Source organism: Myotis lucifugus, unplaced genomic scaffold, assembly GCF_000147115.1.
Source record: "Myotis lucifugus unplaced genomic scaffold, Myoluc2.0 scaffold_9389, whole genome shotgun sequence".
NCBI lineage: Eukaryota > Metazoa > Chordata > Mammalia > Chiroptera > Vespertilionidae > Myotis > Myotis lucifugus.
In genome coordinates, this window is record NW_005880437.1 from 1 (window position 1) to 6327 (window position 6327).

General features: G+C 42.0%; 1 non-coding gene and 1 pseudogene across 1 annotated transcript; both read right to left on the reverse strand.

The window, feature by feature from the left end:
* Positions 1-629: 629 nt before the first annotated feature.
* LOC111824865 lies at positions 630-758 on the reverse strand. The gene has a single exon (XR_002827931.1). It is a non-coding gene; the product is annotated as a small nucleolar RNA SNORA11 (small nucleolar RNA).
* Positions 759-987: 229 nt separating this feature from the next.
* Positions 988-6112, reverse strand: LOC102434396 (annotated as a pseudogene).
* Between the last annotated feature and the right edge of the window lie 215 nt (positions 6113-6327).

Consider the following 6327-nt stretch of genomic DNA (forward strand, 5'->3'; position numbering starts at 1 on the left):
GAGAGAGAGAGAGAAACATCAAATGTGAGAGTGAAACATGGATTGGCTGCTTCCTGTACACCCCCTACCAGGGATCAAGCCCCAAACTGGGGCATGTGCCCGGATGGGGAATTGAACCAGCAACCTTTTGGTGCACAGGACGATGCTCAATCAACTGAGCCACCTCAGCCAGGGCTGCTGGTTTTTATGATGGGAAAAACTGCTTAAAGCTTGAATTTGGTAGTTCATGCTACAGAAATTAGTGAATAACTGATTGCTAAAGTTACACAGCTCCTTATTCCCCACTGTTTTTATATGCAAAAGGAAAATGATAAGGAGGCAGCTGACACTCAAGAAAGCATGTTTCAGGGCATATCCTCTTGGGACTGCCCACTTTTCATGCTCATAGTTCATAATTTCTAGAAACACAACAAATCACCATGACTTCTGATTATAAGGCAACAGTTAGATTATGTTCCAATTTCTTCCAAGGGCAGGAACCTGTGTCATATTTCAGGAAAATGTCCAAATGCAAGTCAAAATAAAGTTGAGTGCCTAAACAACTGAGTTATGTAGAGCAGTCAACTCTGAAGTACCAATAAATAAAAATTATTAGGACCTCTATGTATGGTTGTTGTTGTATTTTTTTCATGTATAGGGCGTAATGTCACAGGAAGGTCATAGCATCCTGCCACCCGTGAGGAGTAAGCCCATGTTGCTGTTGGATGTGTTATACACAGAGGAGCCATCCTTCAGGCGCTCTGCTCTCTTCACACCCCACTTACATGTATTTTTAGTCTGTCCTTTCATGTCTTTTTATATATTTTTATAATGTTATAATATGTTGGTACAGTAGTATAAGCATATAATTTACATATAAATACATACATACATGTTAGAGGAGTGTGCTTTCATAGGGCTCCATGAGCAAAATTTGTAGCCCTAGAGAAGTTGTCGAGACACCTTATTTTCCCACTATCCTAGAGAAAAAAAGTATTCCATACTTACTGTCATTTTCTTCTTGAATTTGAATATTAACCATATCAATACAATTCTGAATTTCATTCCAGCTTAAGGTCTCTTGCCCTTGGGACAAAACGTCCAGTTTAATGGAGAGTAGTTCATCTGCATAACTGTGGAAGAGAGAAGGATCATGACACTAATAACAGAGACATTCATTCTTTGTTCAAGATATGCCTCTTATATTTGACACGAGCGGCCAAACGTGTTTGTTAGGAGGTGAGACAAAGAGTAGAAAGACAACTAAAACTGTGGTGTGCAGCTTTGTCAACATACAACAAGCTCACGTATACTAATGGTGTGCTGGGGTCCAGCCCCATGGGGTCCAGGGGTTCCCAAAGGTGTGGACGGAGTCGGCGAAGAATGTTTTACACAGAGACAGCGTTCAGAACTCTCTAGCTTTCCTTAGCCTCCGTGGATCTTCCTGTGCCTGGCTGAGGCCACAGAGAGAGATCCCGAGGCAAGCTGAGCCTTTATTTTATAGTGAGAGGTAAACAAGGTAGTGGTTTCTAGAGTTACACAGTTCTTGTGAGTTTCACTTGTTTTGACCATAGTTACACTTCCTGCACTTCCCTCAGCCCATTAGCTTCCCAGATAAGATCTAGAGAGCCTCATAAGGTCAAGCCTAATTATGCTAAGAGGACTGTGCCCTCTAAGCTGGGAATTGTTTGTGACTTTGCCCACAGGTCAGTCCGAGGCTTAACCCTATATCAGCTCCCCACAATGGTGTTCTTTTTCTTAGAAATACTTTATGTACAAATGCTGTTTAATGAAAGTTCCTCAAAACCCAGCTTCGTACCTAACTCAAGCAAAACAAAACAAAAATAACTTCGATGTCCTCAAGCCTGTGATTTTGCTTTTTGTCTAATTACTAATTTTCTTCCCTTTTGCACATCTTGGCTCTAAATGACCATGGCCCTCAAGCCTTCCATTAAGCGATCTTTTTATTACTCTTGTTCCTCCCACAATGTGAGCTGTAAGAGTCCTTTCTACTGTAACCCTAACATAGCTGGGTTACCCTGAGATTTAATATGCCTAGTGAGGAATCAAATAAAATGCAAATGTAGTTCCAGAAAACCCTGCTAAATGACACACATCTTCACTGTATGTTTTCTTGAAGAGGTGGTGCATGAGTTGAATCAGAATATCTTAAAGTTCCTCCTCACCTGTCCATTGCTCCTAAGGCTTCAGAGCAACTACTCAAAACCCTCGTGTCCCCTCCCTGCCACAGCACTGTCACACCTCAGTCCTGGCCCCTGACCCTCCTCACTCAGCAGAGTCCTCTGGAAAATCGAGTTTGGCCAATCACTCCAGTTATTTTTCTTATCTGGAGAAATTTTAGAGGAAAAGACACCCATCTTGATATATTACTAAGGAACTCTCATTTCTCAATAATCAATTTTCCTATTTAAAATTTATAGAACCAGTGTTAGATCCATAAGCTAACAGGAGCCAGTCTAGCCCAAAGTAATGACATGCAATAGTTTTGCTGGCTTTTGCATTACTCCAGGGAAATAAAGACCAATCCTCTATGTGCCTATTGATTTACTATGCAGTTTGACTTCTGAATAGCACCTGCAAATTTCCTAACAGAGGTTAAAGAATGAACATTGCATTAAGCCTAAAACTGTTTTCTTGTTGTGACAAATTTTCTTAAAGTTTTGCATGCCTCTGCCTGAATCTTTCATTGGGCTCCTTATTCCAGCCCCTTAACCGTGGACCACCGGTTGGCGACCACTGCTCTAGATGACACTGAGGTGTCTTCCACGGAGTAGCTTGAGAGAGAAAAACATCATTCAAAATAGGAAGCAGTGGTGATGACGCATTATCTGTCGCTGAATGAGACATCACCAGATGCAGGCCTGAAACTGGTTAACTGTCATGTGTGAGATTTTCCCCTTACCAAGAATTATAAGCCTACGAAGATACTCTGCATCACTAGTAACATATAATACTGAGCATAATAAAAATATGGATAAATGGCAACTCCCACTAGTTAGCATCCCTTCTAAAAAAGAGTGCAGAATCCTTGTGGGTATCTCACATGCTTAATATCTAAATGATAGTCCAGTGGGAACAAAATGAGGAAAAACACAGAAAAAAACCCGGCAATCACCCATCATTTCTTTAGCAATGAACCAACACTAGTCAAAGGGAACCGATTTTAGGGGTAAGACATAGCTCCTCAGGCTTTTCCATGTGAGAGTTAAAGGCATGAACTCTGGAACGTGCTCTGTGGCTTACCCCACCTCTCAGAGCTCTCCTCACCATCTTCCATGAGCCAACTAGTAACATTGTATTTCTAACAGACTTGGGAAGTTTTGAGATTAAAATTCCAATTGAGTTCAGCAAATGTTTATTAAGCACACACTATACATAAAATATGTTGCAGGCATCACAGGGATATTAAAATGAACAAGATGCAGCCTTTATACTTCAAGGAGCTTCCAGTCTAGTGGATAAGACAACAAAAACTCCAAGGAAGTTTTTCACTAGGAAGAATAAAAATTTTATTTTTGGTTCCAAGATTGTGTTCCTCACCACATGATGCTAATTCTCAGGAGATATGATATGACATTAGCGGGGGTGGGGAGAAGCATGGAAATATTCATGGACGTATAGTAGGCAGGGCCTGTAAGCTCCAATACCGTGTCAGCAGACAGGTATGTTCCTGGTGGTGAGAGGAGCACACATAGGAGGAGACAGCCAGAAAGTACAGCGTGTTTGGACCCAGCTTGGCCGATGGGCAAAATGCAAGGAAAGATGCAGCTGCAGCTAAGGGCAGAACACGTTTAGAGTGAGTCTGTTCTTAATTCAGACGAGAACTGGGAACACTTTAACATAGAAGCATTGTAAACCCAGCTACATTTTAGGACATTTAGTCTGGGAACAGCACATGCCTAGAGCCATGCCAATCCTACATCACTTTTTTGAGAATTAGACAAAAGAATCTTTCTGGGAAAACACAGTCCCAAGTGGGGGGGGGGGTGGGGGAGCCACCATAAATAGCTACAGACTCTGTAAGAATTCGTCCAGGCGGCCATGCCCGTACTCTTGTGCTATGAACTTGCACAGCCATAGGGAGTGGCCCAGACCCAGCAACGTTTCTTAAACGTGAAAACCTGTAAACCGGGCTTCCAAGAACTTGGGTGAGAAGCTGACAATAAAAGTGAACTGCTGAGGCTATGGCAGCTCACTGGGGCCAATGCAACCATCAACACAAGAACCAAAGTGGGCCCTGAAACGCAATCGGTATTGGGTCGTCCAGGTGACCCAGAAAATGCTTAAATAAAAAAGGATTTTTATTCAGTGTTTAAGATTAAAAACTATAAGATTTTGCTTGCAGCTGATAAGCGGAAAGAGAAAAATAAACCATAAATCACCTGACTGGCTAGTTAAAACGCTCTTAGAGTCAAATTACTCTGTGCCATACCAGTTACCTTGTGTGGACTTAGGAGTTCTGGAGCAAAATAGCTCTAAACAAAACGTATTATCTGAGAGCACAGGGCCAATGGATATATGAAATACTGAATAAGAAATCTGATAAAGGGAGGTTGTGGCAGCTCTTTTATTCTTTTAGGTTTCTAGCAGTTGGTTACTATATGCAACTGAGTTACTACAGCAGTGAGTTACTTAATCTCTTGACTTGTCTGAGTTAAACAACGTTAACCCACTAAGCAGGAATAAAGAGACATTTTATAGATTGGTTAGAAGACATAAAGCAGTCTCACTTCTCCAGTAGAATTTTAGTTTAGTTAAACCATATAAGAAACAATGATCATTGCACCTAATGTACTTGTCACACCAAACCTGTTGAGTAGAATTTCCATCACAAATGTTTTCATCTTCACCATCATCTTGAGTCCCTCAATCTATGTATCTTCCCCTCCTTTAAAAAAAAAATCTTCCCCCCATTTCTCAAGCACTCTCCTTTTGCTGGTTTCCCCTTTTCCCCTGAATTGCTAGCCAATGCAAGGGTTGAAGGTTCCCAAGATGCTGTTCTCACTGAGATCCATTCAGAGGAAGGATTACTGAACAAGAAGTTGCTAATCAATCCCCAGACGGCAAGGAATGGCAAAATACTCTCCCAACAGTGTCCAAAAGTCTGCACTGGAAAATGTACCAGGGATGAGGCTGGCCTTCTTACTGGGCAACAGTACCACTGACGCACTGGGGGCAAGTTTCACATCCAATAAATTCTTTTTATACACTTCTTTGGTAAATTCTTTCCTGGGAAAATGGTTGCTAATGAAAAATTACAATAAATGTTGCCAATAGCCTGTGCAGCAAACTGCCTTTCCTCTTCTAGAGGAGCCTCAGAAGGGAACTGATTTGTAAAGAGAGAACCACCAGAAAGATGGAATTGAATTCTTGCAACTTTGCTTCCTTCTCTTGCAGAAGTGTCCCTCTTAACTTCTATTTCAGCCTGTGTAGCCAGCAAGGCAGCAGCGTTAGCAGCTTCTACTTCTTCCTGTGTATTTGGAAAATGAGTAGCTCTCTGCACGGTCCAATGCAATCTGATGTTTTGTACGCTCTCAAGCTACCCTATCTTCTTTCTGACTTTTCCGTTTCTTTCCTCGAACATTCTTTTTGCTAATTCCTCTTCTTGCTTTCTTTTATACTCCAACATTTCTTTTCCAGTTTTTCTCCTCTCAATTTCTTTCTTAACCTCTCTCTGTGTTCTTCCTCTTTCTTTCTCTCTTCTCTTCCTTTCTTCAAGTGTCTGGGTTGGTCTTTGCTCTGGCAGTGAGGTCCTCCGCTGGTCTCTGATGTGAACACCCACTAGGTCCTGAGACGGAAGGGCATGTCTGGATCTTTCTCCTCCTGTTGCAGAATCTGACTTTGTAGCAGAAGCGGGTGGTGTCCCACAAAGCTCCCCATTTCCGGACTGAGAGTTTTCAGAAGTGTTGTTAGGTTTGAATGAGGTGGACGGAGTAGAGACTGAACTTGTTGACTGGCTGCCATCTGCCACTGAAGTTTCTCCTTTTAATGAGTGCATCTGCCGGACTTTGAATTTTGGTAAAAAGTTCATCTGCAGAAACACTTCCTTCTATGACTGCCAAGGGAATTCTACTGTCTCCAATAAAGAAATTAGGTGAACCAGCCCGTGTTGCTCAGTGGCTGAACACCAATCCATGAACCATGAAGTCACTGGTTCGATTCCCCGGTCAGGGCACATGCCCAGTTCCCGGCTTGATTCCCAGTGGGGAGGACATGCAGGAGGCAGCTGATGAGATGATACTTCTCTCTCCTCAATGTTTCTCTCTAATCCTCTCCCTTCCTCTCTCTAAAAATCAGTTAAAAACACTTTTTTAAAAATAAAGAAAC